The sequence below is a fragment of the Camelus bactrianus genome, chromosome 5 (assembly GCF_048773025.1).
Source record: "Camelus bactrianus isolate YW-2024 breed Bactrian camel chromosome 5, ASM4877302v1, whole genome shotgun sequence".
Classification (NCBI taxonomy): Eukaryota; Metazoa; Chordata; class Mammalia; order Artiodactyla; family Camelidae; genus Camelus; species Camelus bactrianus.
This window is the reverse complement of record NC_133543.1, coordinates 49,280,987-49,306,049: the sequence shown is the minus strand read 5'-3', so window position 1 is coordinate 49,306,049 and position 25,063 is coordinate 49,280,987.

Here is a 25,063-nt window from a genome sequence, read left to right as displayed (position 1 = left end):
TTAAATTCCAAAAGTAACATGTTTCTCACAGGTGTTCTTCATTTGCTTCTTATCCAAAAACAGGAAGAAAACACAATTCCATTTCTGCTTTGAACTCTGATCATCATGACACCCAAACAGAGTCTCTGAGATAACTAACTGACCTTGGAAACATAAAGTCTTCTGGATTAGGGAACACAATTCCTGGAAGTTCCTACCATGTCAAAGCTCTAGACCACTGGAGGATGGCTTTTTTTTTTTTTTTTAGCATTTTTTATTGATTTATAATCATTTTACAATGTTGTGTCAAATTCCAGTGTAGAGCACAATTTTTCAGTTATACATGAACATATGTATATTCATTGTCACATTTTTTTTCTCTGTGAGCTACCATAAGATCTTGTATATATTCCCCTGTGCTATACAGTATAATCTTGTTTATTTATTCTACTGGAGGATGGCTTCTGATGGAAAATAATATGTTCACCCAAAAACCAAGTAAGGAGCACCTAATTTGGGAAGGAGTATCAGTAGGGCTGCACTACATATGTAAGGTGGTTAAATAAATTCTTATCTCATGAACTAGTGATTATTATCATGACTTCTTACATATTTTAATAGGCTAGAATTTGATCTTTTAAAAAAAGCAAGAGTTGTTACAAATCAACTAAAAGCATCATCACCATCATAACCACCATATCAAAGTATTACCATCATCACCACCACTGTGCAAACTTTTACCATGTGCCAGTTACTATTCAAAATGTTTTAAATTTAACTCACCTAATCTTCCTAATAAACTCACAACAGGTAGATAAAGGCACAGTTTCCGTATACATATGTCATAAACACACATATACCTATTACATTAGAAAGAATGACTGTTACTGAGAATTGTATTGATTTCCCATTAAAAAGACAAATTCTTAGACAATTAGGTTATTCAGAATTAGAAAAAGAATCGCCTTATATTGAGGGAACTTGAAAGAAAGAGGACTGTCTTTTAAGCCCACATTGCAGTATAAGATGTACTGATGGTGTTTGTTTAAGCTTCAGCACAAGCCAGACAGTAATGTATAATGAATTTTGTTTCAATCCTACACATAGTTACAGGCTTTCTAAGGAAAAACGTCATTAAGCTGCATGTTGTGAGCTTCTCACTATAACTTCCAGGTGTGCTTGGAAATATTTAGCAAACCATTATAATGAATATGGTTCCTGAAGTTGATTATAGAAATATTCATTTACACTTCTAGAATATGTAACTGTCATATAAGAATTACAGATATAGGTTTGCTCATTCTAAATATAGACCAAAGTAAAACATAACAGTTTTATTATTTAGGTTCTGAAGCACAGAAGAGAGACTATACGACCCTTTTTATGACCTCTCCCTTCATTCTCTCTTTGGTTTCCTTTTGTTCTAAGTAGTTCTCAATAAATCCATCCCTAAGAACTCAATTTCAGGTTTTAGAGAGATGTGTACAGTTTCATTCTACAGTGATCAAAAATAGGCAAGGTAGAGCTTCCTTTTCAATCCACTTGACCTAATTTTATCCCCCAGATTTCTGGGGTCAAAATGTTTCTTGAATAATATTCCAACGCTGAAATTATGGGACTGATATACTTTTTTTTCCTTAGGGATGCTCAGCACCATCTGAAGAAGCAAAGATTCTAATGTGCTTCCCTTTGGAGCACAAAAGCTACTGAAACTACCTTATGGAGCAGCTTCAGGTTTAAGAGCACATCAAACTGGAGCACCATCCACTGGAAGGTGATTGAGGCTCCATCACTGCACTGAGTTCTCTAATAGAGAAATATGATCACAAGATAAGGAATACAAATCAAATTGTGCCTATATTTACTTCAGAGATTGCATCTGACCCTCCTACTCATCTTTAGAAATGTGCAATAGAAATGCAGTAAAAGATAGCAGTGATTTTCAAACTGAAAACCATCTTTGGAACGGATTTATGTGGCTATGTTGTTAAATGTGCCAACAGGGGCTCTAGTAGCAGAATGGATTCACTGACTTAATTATAATTTACTTCCTTGATCATTCAATCAATGAATGTTTATTATCTCTGGGCTATCCAACAATATTCAAGGTACTCTGATACATATGAAAGCTAAGAAAATAGATCTATAGTATCATTATTTATTATGTGCTAAATTATGTGGCACATCTGTAAAGTGCAAAGGGAAAACAGATAAAGAATAACTATGGAACTAATGATAAATTCATTGAGGAGCTAGTATTTGGGTTAGTCTTCAAAGATACAATTTTATTAAACAAAGATAAAGGGAAAAGATAGGTATGGACAATATTGAACAAGCTATATGACAAGTCAAACAATTAGTCTTGAAGTTAGAATCTAAATAAACCTCTCCTCTGTTTCTAAAATCTATGATCTACCCAATATTCCATGAATTTGGGAATTATGCTCCCACTAGTTGAAAAATATGACAGACTGAGTTAACTGAAGTTTGGGCATATCATGATGTCCATTTGAGACCTTTTAGAAAATTTTTACTAAAATTTACATGGTTACACATGGTTACATAGGTATTTTTATGTATGCATGTGTGTGTTTTATATATATATAAAATATAATAATAATATAATATTATTATATTATATAAAATATAATAATAATATATTATTATATTATATAAAATATAAAAAATATAATATAATATAAAATACACAGACATATATATAGAGAAATTATTTGAACATACTCAGACACAAATTGTTCTTATACCACAACCAATAAAATCAAAGTATGTAAGAGTCCATAGAGAATGGTTGTATTAATCTAAAATTATTTATACAAACACAATAGTATGTGTTTGTATATTTTAAAGTTCACATGACACATATTTTAAAGTGTTGGTGGAAACAATTTTAAGTTAATTTCCTGTACAATCTGAAAATGATCTAGACCCATGTTGAAAATGATCCAGTCATAAGAGCTCCGAATGATCTAGTTGAGAGTCTTCCTCATCTAGTTTAATTTCTCCTTCTCTAGGAACATTTACCACATGGCTGTGACGGATGGTAATGCAACTTTCAGACTTCAGCAGGAAGAAATGATTTCCATCTACTTTCTCTTATGAGTTCATGGAGAGTTACAAAGTGCAAAATAAAGGGGAAATAGTCTGTCTGACAGAAGTGAATAGTAAGAAGCTGTCACCCTTTAAAAGGAATACAGTAAATATTTCTTTAAAGCAGCTTCTCTATAACTTACACAGTAGTGGAAAGCACCATGATGCCTAAACTTATTGCTACCCTTCATCTGGGTGACAATAGGTCTGACAGTTAAAGATAGGCTTTTCCCACTAGCCCTGAAAATTAAATAAATTTTTCATTGATTTCTTCTATTCCATTCTACAGAAGGCTTTAACTCTCTGACTATTCTGCTTATATATATCATCTATAGACTGTTCAATGTGCAGACATTTTGGATTAATTTTCAGTTTATAAATATTACTGCACTTTCAAGTATCCTTTTGATCTTTTTCTCTTGCCATAATATTGGGCAATGTGAATATTTTCTCTGAGGTGAAAGCAAGTGGTAAATTTATGGGATTGATTAGTGCCCAGAAGTTAGGACACATTTCATTAAAGTCAAACTAAAGGAGAGAGATTAACAAGTTAAAAATGTGAAATTTGACCTGAATGATGCAAATTACTGATAATAAATTTCAGTTGGATTTATATAAGAGAACAGCAAAAACTATTTGGAAAGATGACTCATTCTCCCAGTTCTCATTAAAAATAAAATAAAACAAAATAAAATAAAGGCCTATAGACATTTAACTTCCTTGTCTTAATTAGAAGGGATTTGAGTAAAAAGATATGTTACATAAATGTCCTGTCTGATCTGATCAAACAAAAGGAAATAATTCCCCTGCCTCTAATTATTGGTTGAAATAACATTATACAGAGGACCAGAGTAATTTATTTCATTACATGCATTCAGTATCATTCTACGCTTCACATTTTACTTGTTTGGCAGGCTTTGTATTTGTTAGGTATGAGGTTAGGGAAGGTGGTAGAAAGTATTTCTAAATGCCCTAAGATTGAATGACCTCCATGCCAAAAAATGAGCAATTTTCCTTAATGAGATGTCCATAGTTCCCCTTGAAGAAAAAAATGTACTAATTCTTAAAAAAGAAAGTAATGGAAAAATGTAAGAAGTGAAGTTCATTTACCAGTAATGCTACTTCATTGAACATCAACCATGAATGCCTTGAATAAAAGTCATCAGTTCTACTATTTGCATGTAGTGTTGTTCACTCAAATTTTCAAAAGGAAGAAATGCCCTTTTCACAGAAGGCCAGACATAGAAAGATTTTGCTCAAAAGTACATTTTTCTTTAATGTTATAAACTATGGAATAGAAGCGATAGTTTAATATAGTTAAACTTTCTGATGCTATCTTTTGGATAAATAAGTACTACTTTCCTATTGATTTGAGAGTACATTTATAGATACATTAATGATAAAGACCTTAGTAGTTTAGAAAAAGTGTTAGTTCAAAGAGTGAACTTACATCTCAGGCAGGTCAGTTTGTAATTTTAACCAAAAGCAGTGAACAGTCATCCCTAGAAAGTTACTGGAAATTTACTTTCAGATTTAAAAATAAAAATGGGCACATAGCTATATACCAATGGCAAATACTGTAGTATTCTTGCATTAAAATACAAAGACCCATTGTTGACAAATTTAATTAAATGTCCCACTCTATAATGTTGGAACAGGAAAGGGTAACCTAGATTCCTAAACTGACAAATCTGTTTCATTCTTTGCATAATAAGGAAATTCCAGTCCTAAGAGATAATGTGACCTGTCCCTGGCTACTCAGAGGCAGACAATGCTAAATCTGGGCTGACAGTACAGAATTTCTAATCATTTTACCATCACAATTTCCACTTAAATCATTAGGGTAATCTAATAGCTGGATTTAAAAGATCCAAAAATGTAAAGGCACAAATACAACAGAAGTACACTTGTGGTTCATACAATAGATGTGGTAGATGCACCTTCTTAAATGGGAAATCTCTGGTAGCAAAATTTTTATGGTACCTAGGCTGCCTGCAGTTCTGGGGCTTTTCAATACCTGGCTTCTAAATTTGCCTTAGGTTGGGACCATCATCTCCTTCCTAGTTGTCTGGAAGAGGGAAGTAGCCCAGAGGAAAACATTTACGAGGCAGGTTTTGTGAGACACGGCCATTACTTTTGATAGTATTCCAATGGCTAGCACTTAGTCCCTGGAAACAAGAAAGTCTCTGGAATGTAGGCTGACTATCTGCCCAGGAGAAAGAGAAAAATTTAGTGAATATCTAGTAGTCATTACTTCATAATATATGACACTAATGTGCACAGATATCTTACAAAGGCATCGTTTATCCCAGTCCTGAGTTCTGTACATAAAAGAGAAAATTTATAAATAAACAAACATTTAGTATGTAAATATAGATAAATAAACATCCAATAATCTCTACCACACCATTTTAGCACTTTATGGTATACATGGCCCTAACCTGTGAGGTGCCCTGGTTAAAACCATCCAGCATCCCAGCCCTGAAATCTGTGCCACAGAGATACGTGGATGGCTGCTCTGGGCTTATCCTCTCTAACCATCAAATCCTTGGTGATATCAGTAAGAGTGGTTTCTCCTGCATGCTTAGTTTGGATGCAGGAGCTCACTCTCCCATTCTGTGCTGATCTTCACATGCTCCTCTGCTTTCAGTTTAACATGCAAGTAATAGGAAAATAAGGTCATATGGCCACTTCAAAAATGAATTATTTTATTCAGAGAATACAACTCTTTGTATACTGTGTATACGTTTTACAAATGTGAAAATATTCATCAAAGAATCATTTGACCTAAGTTCACAGGAACATTTAATTTGAAGTTCAAAGATAAAAGGTTCTTGTGAATGGATTTTTTAATGGTCCATTAATATAGATAAAATAGATAAATTCTTTAACTTACATATTAGGATATATATATATATTTTTTTTAAACATTTTTCTTATATCTCATGGCCTTCATCTCATTCAGAAAACTAGGTGATTTCTATTGTTTAGTGAAGGGATAGGAGAGAAAGCAAAGAAATAAAGACTTAGCATTTGAATTTTTAAACACTGGAACTTAAAAAAATTAAAAGCACTCAAAGCATAGGCAATAGATCTGAAGAATAGGACACAAGTAAGAAAAGGATTATCACTCAGAGAGTACAAGCTGAATCCCATTTGAAGCAAGGAGAAAGGGAAGAGGAGGAGACACCATGAGTGTCCCTGAATGAGGAACTCCCTCTAGACTGCTTCCTGAGTCAAGCACAAGGAAAGGCTAAAATGAAAAACGTAGACAATATCAAGTAACTTGTCTATGTTGTTCATTTTAGCCTTTTCATTTGGGGTGTAATTGTATCTTACTGTCATTTTAACTTGCATCTCACTGATGAATAATAATGTTAACCCTAATTTCAAATATTTAGTGGTGATTGAGAGATCCTGTTGGGGAAATTCCTCTTACAGTCTTTGTCCACTTTTTTTTTTTTTAATTTGGCTTTTTCTTATTAATTTGTAGAGTTTTTTCTCTCTATTGAGATATAATTGACACACAGCATTGTATAAATTTAAGGTGTACAGCACAATGACTTATGTATATTGTGAAACGATTATCACAATAAGTCATCATCCATCATCTCATACAAATACAAAAAAAATTTTTCCCTTGTGATGAGAACTTTTAAGATCTACTTTCTCAGCAACTTTCAAATATGCCATACAGCAGTGTGAAATGTAGTCATCATGCCGTACATTATACCTCCATACTTATGTATCTTATAACTGGAAGTCTGTATCTTTTGAACACATTTATCCAATTCAGGAGATTTTATATATTATATAAAATGTATTTATATTTTTATTTTATTATAATACTATGTATTTAAAAGATTGTATATATTTTATATGTATTGTGACTATTTTTCCATATCTCTAGCTTGTCTTTTCACTTAAAATGTTGTCTTCTGGTAAACAGAACTTCACAATTTTATTGTGGTCCAAATTTATCAGTATTTAATGATCAGTGCTTTTTCTATCCTGTTTAAGAAATACATTCTTTGCTCAAGTCAATAAAGATATTCTCTCATGTTTTTATAGACTATTGTTTTAAACTTTCTAAAAAAGTATTTGAGCTACTCATAAATTTGTATATGGAATGAGGAAAGGGTTAATGTTCTTTTTTTCAAAAAGATATTCACTTGACCCCCCTCCTACAAATTATTGAAAAGAACATTCTTTTCACACTGAATTGAAGTGGATCCTACATGTGGCTCTCTATTTGGGAGTCTAACTTTAGCCTCTTGTTTTATTCTTGCACCAACACTACTCTTAAATTACTGTAATTTTATACTAAGTTTTGCTATCCAGCAGGCCAAAGCCTCCAGTTATCTCCTCCTTTTCCTTTCCCTCCTTAAGACTACTTCAGCTATTGCCATATAAAATATTCTACATTATGAGATGCTATTCCATAATAAATTTGTTTTTAGCCCATCTAAAATTTCATTTAAATTTAATAATAAACTTGACAATTTCAACAAGAACCCTGTGATTTTTTAAAATTATAATTATATCATTTCTGAAACCTCAAAGTCTGGTAAATCTCTTTGTCTTGAAGTGCAGATTCACAATATGTCTGAGGTAGGAACCTCCCTCCCCAAACTTTAAGGGACTTATCTCTTAAGCATCATGAAATAATAGGATATGGCTCTGCCTTTCAGGAGCTCTCAGCACAGGCACCCCTTGCTACTCAGAACTCATTAAGTGCTTCATAGAGGAAGCTGGCTCTGACTTTGAGACTCCAAGTTTCTAACCGTCATGCTCACTACACTTAACTCTAAAATCTTACTGGTCTCTTTTCTTCCAGTAGAGTCTCTGTAAGTAAGTTAAGTGCAAACTTTGGTCTGTACCCAGAATTGTCAAATATCCACCAGGAAGAAAGCGGCTGGCAATCATCAGCTCACTTCAGAAAGGTCCTCTTTCAGAATTAAAGTTCAGCATTGTTTCCTCAGCTCTCATGTCTTAAAAACTATTATTTTTATAATATATCTGACCTTTTTTCTTTTGCAGCAGGAACATTGGCTTCATGAAATCTACTTCATAAGAGTCAAAAATGGGAGGCATTTCCATATGGATTCTTGCAGAAAAGATACTACTTTGGAAAAGATCCCCATTCTGTTCTCATTTCCCACCCCTATAGACTTAACATTTATACAAGCAATAAACTGAGTAAGAAGGTACCACTAATTGATTTACAACAGGTTTCTGCTACCTAAGTGGGAGAGGTATTTGAGATAAAAATTAAGTTGAGCTACCAGTATTCTTGGCAACCTGAAATTTTTGGATTAATATAGGTAAAAATTACTTTAAACTTGGGAACCAATCTGAGTCAAATATTAAAACAAACACTTTAAAAATCTTTCAAAACCACATTTTTTCCTTACAAGAGAAATTTCTCTCAGACAGCTCCTTCAGAGATTAAAATGGATAGGCGAGATCGTAGCATCAGCTACCAGACTTGTACATATTTATACACTTTGTGGATTGGATGAAGATTTTATTACTTGAGAATCACACATAGCAAAACTCAGTGAGCTAATTAGTATGCCCAGGAACAACAGAAACATAAGAAATAATAAAAGGAAGTGAAAAAGAGTGAGTTAGGTGTGAGGCCAATCTCTGCATGAGAAACACATGATCATTTTTAGAACCCATATCCTTGGCTCGCAAAGCATAGCCTCAATGGTTTCTCATTTATGTTTACCTATATTTCAGAAATCTGACTTATTAAGGGTCTAGCTTGGAATATAAAAACTAAAGGGGTATTTTATAGGACTAACTCACAGAATAATATTTAATAAATATTTCTGGCCCATGAGACTTATGGTATTGTACTATAAACTTCGAAAAAATGAGAAAATCATATGATGCCCAGACCCTGGTATTGCTGGTTTGTAGTTTAGATGAGGAGACAAGAGGAACATACATGAGAAACAGTATTACAATTTAACGGTATTATATAGCAGGATATGATATTGATAACTGTAGAATTTTTGTGTTGTTACTTTGTACTATCAGATTATTATTAGATTATCACTACACTGGCTTTCATCTCAAGAAAATTAGAGCTATCATGAGGGCTCTTTTTTCCTGATAATTCTTTGCAGATTATCAAGATAAATATCTACACAGAGAAAATTAGACCTTCCTTATTTATTAGCTCTTTTAAGTATCAAAGGCAAAAACAAAACAAAGGAATAAACAAACAATAAGCAAACAAAGAAAATGAACACACAAAGGTCCTTAGATGATGCAGTGAGTTCTCATAAATGCTGGGCAGGACTTCTAGAGGCCTACTTATCAATTTCTTATCCATTCTCCTTATGACCTAGAAGCAGAACCACTATAAAGTGATATGTTTTGTTGTGGACAGACTCTAAGACAGCCACCAATGATCCTTGCCTCCAGGTATTCAGGCTCATTTACAATCCCTCCCCCTTGAGTGTGGGCTGGCCTAGTGACATGTTTCTAACTAGAAGAATATGGCAAAATTGATGGGATGTCACTTCCATGATCATGTTATGTAAGATTTTAATATCCATCTTGGTAGCAGATCATCCCACTTGCAGATTTTAGTGAAGCAATCTAACATATGGAGAGCCCAATGTGGCAGAGAGCTGAAGGCTAGGTCTGGCCAATAGCCAGTGAGGAAATGAGGCCCCTAGTCCAAAAACTCACAAGTAACTGAGTCTTGCCAACAATTATCTGAGCTTTGTCGTGATTCTTTGCCAGGCAAATATTTAGGTAAGATTCCAATCCTGGTTGACAAATTTCACTATATTTGATTGCAAATACTTGCTTACAACTTTGTTAGCAACCCAGAAGCAGAAGACCCAACAAGGTGTGCTCAGATTCTTGACCCATAGAAACTGTGAGATAATAAAAGTGTTATTTTAAAGGTCACCTCGAAATTTGTGAGAATATATTACACAGCAATAAATGAACAGTACACATATTTTTTCAAATAACAACTTTACTGAGATAGAATTCACATACCATACAATTCACCCATTTGACATGTACAATCCAATAATTTTTAGTGTATCACAGATGTGTGCAACCATCACCAAGTTTACATTCATCACCTCAAAAAAGAAACCCTATACATTTTAGCTATAACTCTTCTAGTCCCCCTCCCCCAAGCCCTGAACAACCACTATTCTACTTTCTGTCTCTATACATTTACCTAGCCTAGACTTTTATATTGAATCATATAATATGTGGACTTCTGTAGCTGGCTTCTTTCACTAAGCATAACGTTTTCAAGGTCCATCCATGTTGTAGCATTTATCAGTACTTCCTTCTTTCTTACATTGCATGGATGTATCACAATTCGTTTATCCTTTCATTAGTTGATGGACATTTGGGTGTTTCCTCCATTTCACTATTATAAATAATGTTGTTATAAACATTTGTGCACAAGTTTTTTTTGTGGATATATATTTTCAATTCTCTTGGGGAGTAGAACTGCTGGGTCATATGAGAACTCTTTCATTAATGTGAGGGACTGCCAGACTGTTTTTCAAAGTGGCAGCACCATTTTAAATTCCCACAGGCAGTATATGCATGTTCCAATTTTTCCATATCTTCATAAACACTTGTTATTATCCAACTTTTAAATTAACCATCCCACTGTGTTAAGTGCTATTGCATTCTGGTTTCAACTTGCATTCCCCTGATGACTAATGATCGTGAGCATCTTTACACATGCTCATTGGCCATCTGTGTGTCTTCTTTGGTGAAATTTTTATTCAGGTCTTTTATACATTTATAGCTGAGCTGACTTTTTATTATTGAGGGGCAAGAGTTCTTTATATACTCTAGATAAATTTGCTTATCAGACATGTAACATAAAAATATTTTCTCCATTTTGTGAGTTGTCTTTTCACTTTCCTGGGAGTATCATTTGAGACAGAGGTTTGATTTCAATGAAGCCCTATTTATTTTTTCTTTTGTGGCTTGTGCTTTGGCATCATAACAAAACCAGGTTGTCAAATTCAAATTCATATAGATTTACCCTTACACTTTTCTCTAGGATTTTTATGGTTTTATCACTTACATTTAGATCTTTGGAACAGTTCTAGTTAATTTTTGTATGTTATAAGGATGGTTCCAATTTCATTGTTTTCCATGCGGGCATCCAGTTGTCCCAGCAGTTTGTCGAGAAGAATATTTTTTCCCCCAAACAATGATCTTGGCACACTTGTCAAAAAATCAGTTGACCATACAACATGTTCTTTATTTTTTCTGAGCTCTCAATTTCATTGGCCTATCTGTATCCTTATGCTAGTAGCACACTGTCCTTCATTTTTTAATTGAAGTATAGTTGATTTAAAATATTATATTATTTTCAGGTGTACAATATAGTGATTCACTCTTTTTAGAGATTATACTCCATTTAAGGTTATTGTAAAATATTGGCCACATTCCCTGTGCTGTACGTTACATCCTTGTATCTTATTGACTTTTATACCTAGTGGTTTGTACCTCTTAATACTTTTCCCATATTGTGCCGCTCCCTCTTCTCCTCTCCCCAGTAGTAACCACTAGTTTGTTCTCTGTATCTGGGAGGACAATATAGTTTGATATATTCATTTGTTTTGTTAGATTGCACATATAAGTGGAAACATAGTAGTTGTCTTTCTCTGTCTGACTTCCTCCACTAAGCATAATACCCTCCAGATCCATCCATGTTATTGCAAATGGCAAAATTTCATTCTTTTTTATGACTGAGTAACATTCCATTGCGTGTGTGTGTCTGTCTGTCTGTCTCTCTATCTTATCTTCTTTACCCATCTACCTGTTGATGGACACATAGGTTGTTTCTGTAATTTAGCTATTATAAAAAATGCTGCTTAAAAGAATATGAAAACAAATATATGCATGTTCATATATGACTGAAGCATTGTGCTATACATCAGAAATTGACACAACATTGTAAACTGACTATGCTTCAATAAAAATATATATATAATTTAAAAAAATTTTTAATTAAAAAAGATTTTTAACAGCAAAAAAATGCTGCTTCATCTTTATTTTTGAAAGATAGCTTTGATGGATACGGGATACTTCATTGTCAGGCTTTTTTTTTTTTTTTTTTTTTTTTTTTGTCTTTAAGAACTCTGAATGTGCTAGCCCACTGCATTCTAGCTTCCATTGTTTCTGATTAGAAGTCAGATGCTACTTTATCAGAGTTCTTTTGTAAATGAGTCATTTTTCTCTTGTTGCTTTCAAGATTTTCTTTGACTTTGACTTTTGGTATTTTTACTATGGTGTGTCTATTTTTGGACCCCCTTGAATTTATTTTACTTTGAGTCACTGAGTTTCCTGGATGCATACATCAATGTTTTTCAATAAATTTGGGAAGTTTTCAGCCATTGTTTTTTCACATATATATATTTTTGTTCTTTCTATCTCACCTGGAATTCCCATTATATGTATGTTGTGCATTTAATGATATCTCACATTTCTCTATGGCTGTTTTCATTTATCTTTATTCTTTTTCTTCCCTCTTCTTCATCTTGCGTGAGCTCTACCAATCATTCATCAAGTTCTTAAAGTTTTCTAATTCTTCTGTTGGTTCAAATAGGCTGTTGAGCCCCTCTACTAAATTTTTCATTTCAATTATTGCACTTTCAACTCCAATATTTCCATCTGGTTATTTTTTATAATTTATTTGATGTGGCATTGTCATCTCACTTTCCATTACCTCTTAATCACAGTTTTCTTTAGTTCTCTGAAGTCTTTGAAGTCTTTTTCTGTTAATCCAACATCTGTTTGCTCTCACAGGCAGTTTTTGTTGCCTGCTTTTTCTTCAGTGTATGAATCATACTCTCTTGTTTCTTTGCAGGCCTTCTAAAGTTTTCATTGGAAACTGGAATGTTAGATAACATATTTTAGCAAGTCTGGGTCCTGGTTCTCCTACCTTATTATTATTATATACTTGTAAACTTATTTAGTGACTGGCTGGGTTATATTAGTGAAGTCTGTTTCCCACATCATGAAGGAGCTTATGTGAAACCTCTAATGTTACTTCTCAGGGAATGCACTTGAGTATGTTCATAGTCACTCTGGGATGAAATTAGTCATAGCAGAGCTCTCTTTGGCTGTCTCAGTTCCCTGACCACACACAACTGTAAGGCTTCACTGATTATTGATTGTTTTATTGTTTTCAAAATTTCCCTGAGGCATAAATTGCTTCACAGATTTATCCAATCATTTCAGATATTTTTGAAGGGATAGTTCCCCAAGTTACAGTTTAAGATTTGTTCTGACACCTGAAGGATTCTTCCCAATTGTCTCTTTTCCTACTTCTCTCAGGGAAACTACCTGTCTTATAGTAGTGTATATCTCTAGTATCAGTGTCTTCCCAATGACCTTCACCACAATTTCCAATGTTTTTGAGAATGCCATTAAGCTTGAACTTCATACTCTGCTGCAAAAGAAGTCAGTTTCATTGGGGAGGGATTTGGAGCTCTCAATGCTCTACTTCTCTTCCCAGACAAAATCATAAGGCTCTTGTTCTGAGAGAAGAGATAATGGCATGCATCTGAGTGACACCCTACTTTAGAAGATTGGCACTTGATGTATGGGAGGGACCACCCAGGCCCCTCAGCTTGCTTTTCAGTGTTGAACCTCTCACCCATAAGCTGCAGCCAAGGTGATTAGGGCCCATTATTTTCAGTGGTGCCATGCCTAATGGTAGAGCCTCCGTGCTTTTAGTGAGAAGTGAGTAGAAGAAAGGAATCCCTAACCTCTCAGCTGCCCTCAGCTAGAACTCAGCCTCAGCAACAGGTAAGTTGGGCAGGATGAGAAATTCAGACATCCTGTAGCTCCCGGGAAAATTGTCCTTTGAATAAAAGCTGGTGGAATAGTGAGCCCTATGTTTTTCACTGCACCATTCTGAAGTGATGGGCTGAGCTGGAAGAGAGAAGGTTGGGTTCAAAAACTACAGATCTCTCAGTTCTTTCTAGTTTTAGTAGATTCTCTTGAATTTACTGTTTTTTTTCAGTGGCTTTATGTTCTTAAAATCATTTCCAGAGATTTTAAATAGTTGGGTTATTTTCTCTTCTCTTCTTTTCTTTTTTTTAAGATCAGAGATCAGTTTCACTGGGGAGCAGATCTGTGGAGTTCTTCCCTCTGTCATCCTGGAAGTAGAACTCTGCACACTATTTTTAACACTTTAGAATTTAGGCCCTGCTTAACTCAGGCAAAAAAAAAAAAAAAAGTCCATTACAAGTTCATTTCTTCACTTACCACAAGCCAAAGAATTAAAGAGTCGATATTTCCAATAGAATGGAGATTTTTGGGGGTCATTGTCTGGTAGTAACAGTTCCTCCTCTAAATGAACATACTTTGCATTTCTCTTCTTGGCTCTAGCTCAGGACACAGCTGATAAAGCATGTTGATGAGGGAGCTAGTGAGAGCAAACACTCTATGTTTCCCCTTGATTCATAATTTTTTAGTAATAAAATAAAACTTCCCTGTAATACTTATATTTTATACATCAAGCACATTGAGGCATGTTGTCAGTTCCCATTTTTAATTACTCTTCTAATTGCTTTTCTTTTTAAATCCTATCATAAACCTACTTCATACCACCTGCTTATTCACAGTAAAATGGGAGGGAATAGAGAGAGAGAGAGGGAGAACAGAAATTATGGCTTACATAAATTCTTTTTAATCTTAGGCATTCAAAAATATGCCACATATAGGAACACTTCCTCCACTACTTGAGGGCATGAAGTAATCAAGAGACAGCATGAACTCTTTGTTATCTAAATCAGTTTGTGTTTTACACGTGAAATTCTAGACACATAGGCATAAAACTTACCCAACATAAGTGTCTCTGTTATGTTCAAATGACATAGGTTTTGATCTAAGTTATTTTGGAAACCACTAACGATTTGGGGTTCACTTTTCTAAATCAGAATTTCATATACTGTGATTTTCTATCCACTTGTCATTGAATACCCAGAAGTCTATTTAAAATGCCAATTCTAGTTCCCATTCAAGTCATTATCTGTAGGGACTGAGAATATAAAGATAAATTTTTAACAAACCCTCCAAGTGATTTCAATGTACACTAAAGTTTTGGAGTCAGTCACTTTGTACTTGGTTTTATGTAAGGGATTCATTGACATACTTTGCTGAAGAGATAATGCTTGTGACAGAAAGAATATTGGGATGGACATCAGTAAAGGTCTTCTCTGCCACTCAGGAGCTGATGATGGCTGAGTGACTTGTTCTTTCTGAGCACTGGTATCTTCATTTATAAAACTAGAATGATGTATCAGTTTATTTCTTAGGGCTGATGTGAATATCAAATGAGACAGATCAGTCCAACAAAACTGCTTTGCAAAATGCAACACCCTATACAAACAGGGAAATTTAGTTATAAGTTTTATTTTATCTTCATAATGACTAAGATATATTCTACAACTTCACTGGTATGGAAAGTAAAAAAATAGAAAATTATAATTACAGGATAAAACAAAGTAGGTATGAAAACATGCTTATGGTTTATTTCAACAGGTGACTCAGAAGCTAGAAAGTGTGGTACATACATCAAAATATGTCTAAAGCTTACATTCTGATGGATACCTTAAATAAATTTAGAGAGTCAGAATAAGTTATGGGTGACTTGGCATGATTGATAATAAGGATATTAATTATATTTTTGAATTACTGCACCTACATTTAGTCCCCAAAGAATGGAATGATGGTCACAGCCAGCAATATTTATCAAAGTGACATCAAAGTCACAATATATGGATTTACTCTTCACCTACTGAATTTACAGACTTTGATTAAGTCATGTGATGATACACGCAGGACATCCTGGAACTACTGTATATCAAAAGGACAACTCCACTGACAGCTTCCCTGTGAAACATCTGCAAGTCGCCAAATTCCAGAGAGCATATGTCTGGAAATGGTATCAATGACATACTGCTAATGAGTGAATCACTTATCTGCCAAAAGTCCTTCACCTCTCTACAAACATTCTGTTGCTGCTAGAGGTCACTGTTTATTTTTGTTCAAGAAGGAAGGAACATTTACATTAGCTAGAATTTTCCCTGTACAATGCCTAAAGCCTTTGTTAAGGACGATCAATCCAGAAATTTACAGGAAAAACTACCATCAAGACCATAATTGTGTTGGGAGGGAGGGGGCTGATGCACATCCTTAGTAATATAGATAAGATAAACATCAAGTTTCAGGCAACCAGAATCGTGTTTCTTATGTGTATGTTTCTTGATGTGTCTAATTTAATAACATGGATACATGCATGACATTTAAAATCATAAAACCCTAGCTTAGAAAAAGACCATTGAAATAATCTACCTAAAAGAGGAAAACTCAAAGTTCTTCAGGCTAATCATCTGAGCTAAGTAAATAGAGACTGATGGTTGCGGCATAGAGAGATATTTGGATTCATACACTAGAAAGACAGACCACTGTTTTGTGAACTCTGATTCACCCAATCCTCTTGTTTCTGAATGATGAAAGAAACTGAGAACCATAAAAATCATGCAGCTTTTTAGTAGCAGAGCCCAGATTATAACCCAATTCTACTAAAGTATTCAATTTGGGTTGATTTATAATCAAAGATAAGGATATTTTAACATGCCTGAAATAATTTATACATTTCCTAAACCCAAATTTGTAAGACAGAAGATTTATACATTTTATTTTAAAGCATCCAACTTATGACTTTCATTCATTTAAATACCTTGGGAGAATAATTACTGAACATACTAAGGTTCTTTGAATGCTTGATTTATACTACTCATTTATACAACACTTTATTTTTTCTTATTTTCTTAACTGTTCTTATGATGACATGCTATATTTTATGTCTATAACTACACTCCCTTTCAATAAGAAGTATATCTCTACATACTTGTGCAGACAATTAAATTGTTTTTTGATACATCTATGGCCTAGATGACCAACAGATAAATTTTATATATGGCCTACTTCTCTCAAAAGTTAGTCAGTGAAATTATTTCTTCAATAACGTGATGCGTAATGGATTATTAACCAACTAAATTGTGGGATTCTATTTAAATGAATTCCTGAACTGCAACTAGGATTCCAGATGGCTGGTGTGTTTAATAGGCAATGTGGGAAAATGCAGTAGGTGAAGAGAGTTGCCTCAAAAAATATTAAACAACTTTTAAAGCTTTTCGAAATACTGGCAATAATGCTCAAAATTGCAAAATGCTTTTGTATGTTAAATACCACTAACAAACAAAACACATAAGCATATGTTCTCACCTTTAAACAGGGGACACAACACACATAAATGCAAGGTCCTAAATAAACTATAAATTTATAACCAGATGCTGTAAGGGTAGATAAAAATATGCTCTCAAAAAGCTAACAGCCAGCTCATTAAGGACACAGTCACCTTCTGCTCTTCTAATAGCTACACTGTAAATGAACACCACAGAGAACAGATATTGTAGAGAAAACAGCCACAAGTTAATAGAGGGAAAGTAAGAAGGGATAGGAAAGTAGACAATTTGAGAACTTAACCCCAATGACTTCTGTCTATATTATTAGGTGCCAAAAAGTAAAAATGCACATTTATTAAACCAAAGTCATGACTATGACCAAAGCTAGTATTTTATTTCATAAAATATAAAAGTTAAAGTATCTTCCTTTCAGAAACAATTTCATTTAGTATTTAGCCCTTAATAGTAAAAAAAAACAGTATGTTCAAAGTACATATGCCTCTTAAAAGATTTTATTTCTAGGGAAGGATTAATAGATCTTAATGAGTAATGAAATAGTGGGAAGAAAGAGAAAGGAAATGTTGAGTGTGTTGAGGGTCGAGTGCCAGTGGAAATTCGGGGCCACTTGTTGAAGTCAAGAATAAATAATTCAGAAGGGAGACATGGCTGGAGATTGATTTTATAAAACACCTGCTGAGAATGATAGCTAAAACCATGAGGGTGAATAGATAACTAAGGAAGAAAATCTACAAAGAAGGAAGGACTACAGCTCTAAATGTGTCTAAGCTTTGAACCCAGAATAGGAGACCCTGAAGAAAGAAAAGCAGCATGACACTAAGTGGCAAAAAGAATTACAAAGTTAATGCTATTTTATCAAAGCCACTAAATAGTTTGATTTTAAGAAGAGCTAAAGATATAAACAGGATTAACTATACACACTTCTGAGCCACAGTTTCCTCATCTACTGAAAGACATGGCATAGAAATGCCTGGAGTGCTTTTAGCTTAAGTAAATTTTGTCACTTGGCAATTAGAGCAATTTTAGTAGGCTGAAAAAAATTCAGATTTCAAGGGCTTACAAAAAGAGTAGGTGGGTGGTCAATGGTTCATCTCTGAAGGCATCATTTTTGTCAATGACTTTCAAAATATACTCAGCATATAAAAAGTCACAAATATTTGCACACATTTATTTAATCTGCAGAATTGGCTGTTCCAGACATAAATACAGCTATCTTTTTTATTTTCATGAAGTTCTTATCCTCATAGTAAACTTGAAGGATATAGTAATCACAAATAATCACAAAGACATTCCTAAAAATAGCTTTAATCTTAATATTAACTTGGAAGGGCCAGTGAAGACATCAAGAATGAGCTATAACCACAGCAACAAAGTCAACCATGACAACTAGAAAAAGACAGTCACATTTTTCTAGGCAAGAGGACTCTGACTCTGCTCTCTCTATACATGGTGACTACAGTTACAGTTTAAAACACAGATACTTAAGTACTACTAAAAGAAAGTAGTTGGTTGCTAAGAGAATGGTGCTATTTGGACAAAATATTAGGAAAGATAAAGAGAGAACTAACACACCAGGATAAATAATATTCATGAAATTAATGCATTAATAACTTTCCTAGAAAGAGGGAGACCACCTACAGATGGAATAACAAAGAGAAAAACAAAATTATATTCATAGTGGATAAATGTGACATACTTTTATCAGAAACTGATAAACAGTCATAACATTCATATGAATAGAAATGTAAACAACATAATAAATTGATTGTATGTGATATGTACCTATATATCTATATTCATAGAATCCTATGCCCTAAAAAGAGAAAACATACATATTTTAAAACATATGAAATAGAATATATGGAGCACTTACAAATTTTTATCACTCATAAAGAGAAAACTTTTTAAAGAAAATTTTAAAAATCTGTCATGTTGGGACTCCATTCTGTGACCAAAATGAAATATAATTTCTTTGCAGTTATGTGTATTTATGTGACTCAGTTCTTGCCACTAAAGTGGAGTGGAAGTGATGAGTGTAACTTTTGTATCCCTTGTTACAAGTAAGTTATTTGCTTTAGATTTTCTTTTTTTCTTCTATTCTATAAGCTAGACTTTAGATGGGCATCAAAAAACTTTCACTCTGCAGACAAGGAAGGTACCTTGAAGGAGAGCAGAACAACTAAGATAGAAGGAGCCAGGACGCCTGAATAGCCTTGTGGAGCAGAGCTGTCTCACTGCTCTGGACTAGGCAGACTGTTACATAAGAGGGAAATACACTTCTATCCTATTGAAGCCACTTTACTATTTTTGTTACTAACAACTTAGAATTGACGCTAAAAATATTTTTCAAAGGTTTTAAAACCGCTGGAAAGATGTAGATATTTTCCAGTTAATGCAGACATGTCTGCATAGGATTTCAATCACTTTGATATTATAAAACATCCCATGCTCACTCACTAACACATGTACTCTATTGCCAGCAAGTTGATGTCAGGACTATCTAAATCCTTTTATCTACAGTACGCTGTTCTCAATTTTCAGCTCTCCCAAGATTCAAGATTGCATTCAAATGTTTAATGAGAAAACTCTTGTTTCAGACAAAAGCTAACATTTTGCATATCATAAAAATTATATGTATATACAATAAAACTGCCAAAAGGATCAAAGAGTCTACAAAGAATGTAGATTTGTAGACAGTTTCCTGCATTTCTACCTTAAATACATTAAATTTAAGAGTTTTCTTCTAAGCAGAAAGGTAACAGACTACATCTTAGGCTTATAAAATGTATTTGCCAGGTTGAACACGGACTTAAGCAAAAATGTGTTGAATTTTGAGAGTCAACTATGTGCTTGGCATTGTGCACTTTGCATCATATGTCTGCATATAGCTAAATATCTCCAACTGTTTGTTGAATTAAGTACGTAATATTTTATGTTACCTTTTAAAAATAAACTCCTCATAAAGAAATGATTGTTAAATGTATTAATTAGATGAGGAAACTGACATAGATTAGATCACAGGCTGCAGATCAGAGTTGTGGAATAGCTGCTGTGAAATAGGAACAAGGATGTCTCTGACCACTGGACTGTTTTAGCAAGAAAATGAGTTACCTCTGAAGACTATAAATAACAAATAAATTATGACAAAAATTTGTCATTTGTCTAGATCTTGGAGTTTAATTATCCCATTCATGAGAAACTTTTATAATGCTTCAGTTGACTTTTCAGCCCTGCTGTTGACTAGCTATGGGCTCTGGGAGAAATTTTCTTTCATGTAAAATAGAAATATTAATTTTTAGTGGATTTAAGTATAATATAGACAGATAAGCATTTATTTCTTATTTAAAGTAATTTTGAAACATATAAATTGAAAGAAAAATCTAAATCTTTCAGAAACTTACCAAATATTTATAAATTTATCATTCACCAAATATTCACCAAATGCTGAATTTAGTAATTAGCAACATATTTTTTATTAAGTATTGCAACCTTAACCTATTTATCAAATTTATTAGCTCTTTCCTCTCTTTTTTTTCCCTCTACTATTGTCACATTCCTTTCCTCTGACTCCTTTGAAAGAAATCTTTCTTTATAAATATAAAAGTAGAGCATTGTGAGTAAATTTTTCAACAAATACTTGTCAAATAATGTTATCTTTCAAAAAAGTGGTGCTAGGCACATTGAGAGATAAAAGAGAAGGAAAGGATTCATTAGTTACAAGGAGCTTGCAAACTAATTTGGGAGAAAAAATGATAAAGCAGAAATAAAACAGTATCTAAGAATTAATAACTCAAATGAGAAGAAGAATATGTAAAGCAAATATACATTCAGAGAAAGGCGTGATTTAGTGATGGTGAGAGGTCTTCTCCAAACCTGGGAGGACATGAGAGAATGGCTCATCACCAACTTATTTATTAAGCCTGTTCAAGTGTTTCCATTAGAAGAGACTGTCATTATGAACATTTGTGCTCTAAGACCAGTACTTAGTACTCAAACACATTTCAAAATAATCAACATTTAATATAAACTTAATAGGTTCTATCTTTTGGACTTATGTACTATTTCATTGTGCATTTGAGATACTTCCCATGTAAATTCTTCTATTATTTTACTATGAACCAGTCACAGCCAAGGTAGGAAAAAATAAATAGCTATTTTTAAAAAGACAATTTTATACAGGAAACTAGTTAAGCTGATATCAAAAAACCAAGGAAAAACCTGGAATACTGAGATAGAAAAAAGTTATAATTGTAAGAAGTAGGTAATAGCCCTAAGGATAAGGGACCAAACGGAAGAGGTGGGTTATCAGAAGTTAGCAGTTTGGAAGAAGGACTGTGCAGATTTAGAACCAAAGACTCTTAGGAGTAGATACTGCAGGGTTAACATGAGTATCTCTGGAATCTGAAAGAGGACCCCTGTGTCTCTGGCCCAGACCCTGAGGAAGGGAGGCCAGCTGGTGGATGCTGACACTGTTGCTAAGGTTGTTCTTTAAAGCAGTTTAAAAAAAAAAAAAAAAAAGAGGTGAGAACTAGAAACAATTACTGCTGCCCAAGGTGAAGGGCCAAGGTTGGAGCAATGTCAACAAGAACAAGCAAACAGGAAAAGGAAATCCCTTTCTCCCCACTCCTGTTTTTTGCATTTGCTCTGGTGTCCCTATTGGCAGAACCCAATGGGGGGCCAGTTGGCAAAGAAGAAATGTGCTTGGCAGAGTACCAGCTCCAGCATCAAAATACTGAATATTTAGGATAAATTTGTTGCTGAGAACAATAGCTTAATAACTAACAGTTATGTTCTAAAATGAAGACTAGAATGTAAACATATCATAATAAATTTACCATTTTACTATGAAATTAAAATCCCGCCCACATAATTTTACTGTACTGTATTTAGCTTTTGTTATTGCTAAGTGTGCATCTCTCAGTGGGAAAAAGAAAGAAATTCTTGAAAGGTGGGTGAATGTAATAACATAATCACCAACTATTTAAAGACTCACTGAAAGGAAGAAAATACTTTACTTTCATTAGAGTTGTGTTTAGGGCAAGCAAAATTTTAACAGACAAATTAATATAGGTGAGAATGAATTAGAGGCTATAGAATATCCAGATGTGTGCTAATGAATAACCACTATATACCAAATAAGAACAACAGGATAAAAGAAGACTAAATGGTAAATGATGACATTAATGAGCAGCAGCTGTGGAACTTTTCATGATTTTCCGACTTTCGCATGTGAAGTAGAAAATCCTTGTCTATATCAAGGTGCTGTCTGGAGTAGTCATTTTAAGGCTCTGTTGGGGGAAGATGTGCTTTCAAGCTCAGCCTGGTAAGTCTAAGGACAGGCTCAGGTCCTTGATGGCCACTGGCCAGAAGACATAAGTTCTTGGTTACATGGGTACCCCTTAGGGTAGCCGTGAAATAATAAGAAATATTTATCTCTCCTTAGTTCCTAACACAGCATTCCCACAACACTTGTAAACAGGATTCCCAGAAGAACTTTTTGTTCTAACGTTTAGACTTTGAATCCAATTCCTGACACAGAGCTCCTAAGACCTTTATAATTGCATTAATGACAGCAGTATCTGACACCAAACTCCTAAATCCCTTGAATTTTCTAGGTGATAGAAATGTCTTTTGATCTAATGAGTTGACTCTTGGTGGGCTCCTGGATGGGGCCTGGTCACCAGAAAGACTAATCCATGATTAGAAGCTTGGAACTGTTGGCTCTACTCCTTCCCCATTCTCTGGAGAGGAGAGGGGGGCTGAAAACAGAGTTAATGATCCACCATTCTTACATGATGAAGCCTCCATAAAACCCCTGATAGAATGGGATTCAGGGAGCTTCTAGGTTGGTGAACAAATCCATGTACCAAAGGAATGGCATACTCCAATACCATGGGACCAAAGCTCCTACACTGGGGACCCTTCCAGACCTCATCCTATATATCTCTTCTTTTATGTTTATCATCTGTAACCTTTATCATATATGTTATATTATAGTAAACTGGTAAATTTAATTGTTTCCTGAGCTGAGTTCTGTGAGCTGTTCTAGTAAATGACCAAATCCAAGAAAGGGGTCATGGGAACCTCTGATTTATAGCTAAGTCAGACAGAAGTTATGGGTAACCTGGGAACCTACTACTTGAGACTGGCATATGAAGTGGATGGGGCTTGGGAGGTAGAGGACAGTCTTGTGGAACTGTGCTAACTCTGGGTAGTATCAGAATTGAATTGAATTATAGGACACTCAGCTGGTATTGCAGAGAATTGCTTGGTATTGTAGAGAACTGCCCCCCTCACATCTAGTGTCAGAAATTTTATGAGTAAGGTAGTAGTGTGAAGGTAAAAAAGAAACACACAGGGAATATTTTTCCTATACAGCAGCTCAGAGTAGAGCACAGAGAGTGAGTAAGAGAACCAGAGAGATCACCCAATATGCATGCCACAGTCTTTCTGTAACCTAATCTCAGAGATGACAACCCATTGCCTCTATTGCATTCTACTTGATAGAAGCAAGTCACTAAGTCCAGCCCACACTCAAGGGGAAGGGGGTAAGATATAGGCATAAATATCAGGAGGTAAGGATCATTGGGGATCATGATAAATGCTACTATAGATGCTCAAATACTGTAAAAAACAGGGTGGTCTGTGTTCTGCACTCCAGCAGAATTAAAAAAAAAGAGTTTGCATCAAATTTTTGAAGACAATGGAATCCACTATTTGAAGTATTTTTGTAACAGACCTGCCAGTATTATATGCTTAAATAAGGTAAATTCAAAAGAAACACAAGTGTATGTGTTGGAGTCATTTTCAGTTCTATAATGATTTTTCCCCTAAAGCTGTACTTTCCTAGGCTTATAGTGATTAATTCAGTAGATCGATAATGTTATCTCTATGACAACAATGATCTTTGTGATCGTTGGGGCTTCTCCCTTAGGGTGCAAGTTGGCTGCCACAACTCCAGGGATCACACTTTAGTTCAAGGCAGGAAGAAATGAAAAGAGACAGCACTAGCAAGCCCTCTTCTCCTCTCATGGGAAAAGAAAATCTCAGATGCTTTCTACCCCACTCTGCCTACATGATAATGCTTCTCCCTAGATCAAAGAAAGAGACTGAGGTTACATTGACAGGTTTAGACTGATCATGATTTGACCCCAGAGTTGGAAAAGGAGTGCATCTCTGTCTGTTGAAAAATCAGATCTTAGCAGAATAGATGGAGAGAAAGGTTTTTGACCATATAATGAATAACCTGCCATATTTACAACCAAAGTTTCTGAAAAATAGAAAGTGTCTCTCCCTGCCTTGCATATTTCAAATTCAAAGAAACTGTTAGTATTCTAATTTATTTCTACCTTCTATTTTATCACATTTAATTATACAGTCACAGAAAATAAATGAAACCAAATGAAGTTAGATGAATCAGGGGCCTTAAGGCAATAAAACTTAGCTTTAATTTTTGAGTTGTTAACTTGTCTTACTTTTAGACAAGAATATATTAGGACAAAAGAAACTACATACATACATTATATGAGATGCTAATAACAAAACTTTTTTGTAAAGACATCTTTACCTACTAGAAAGCCTGTTATCTGGACTATTGCTTCTTTTTTCATTAAAATGTCTGCAACTAATATTTTAAAATCTGATTTAATTATAGATGATGAGAGAAATGTAAAACTGCTGTTATA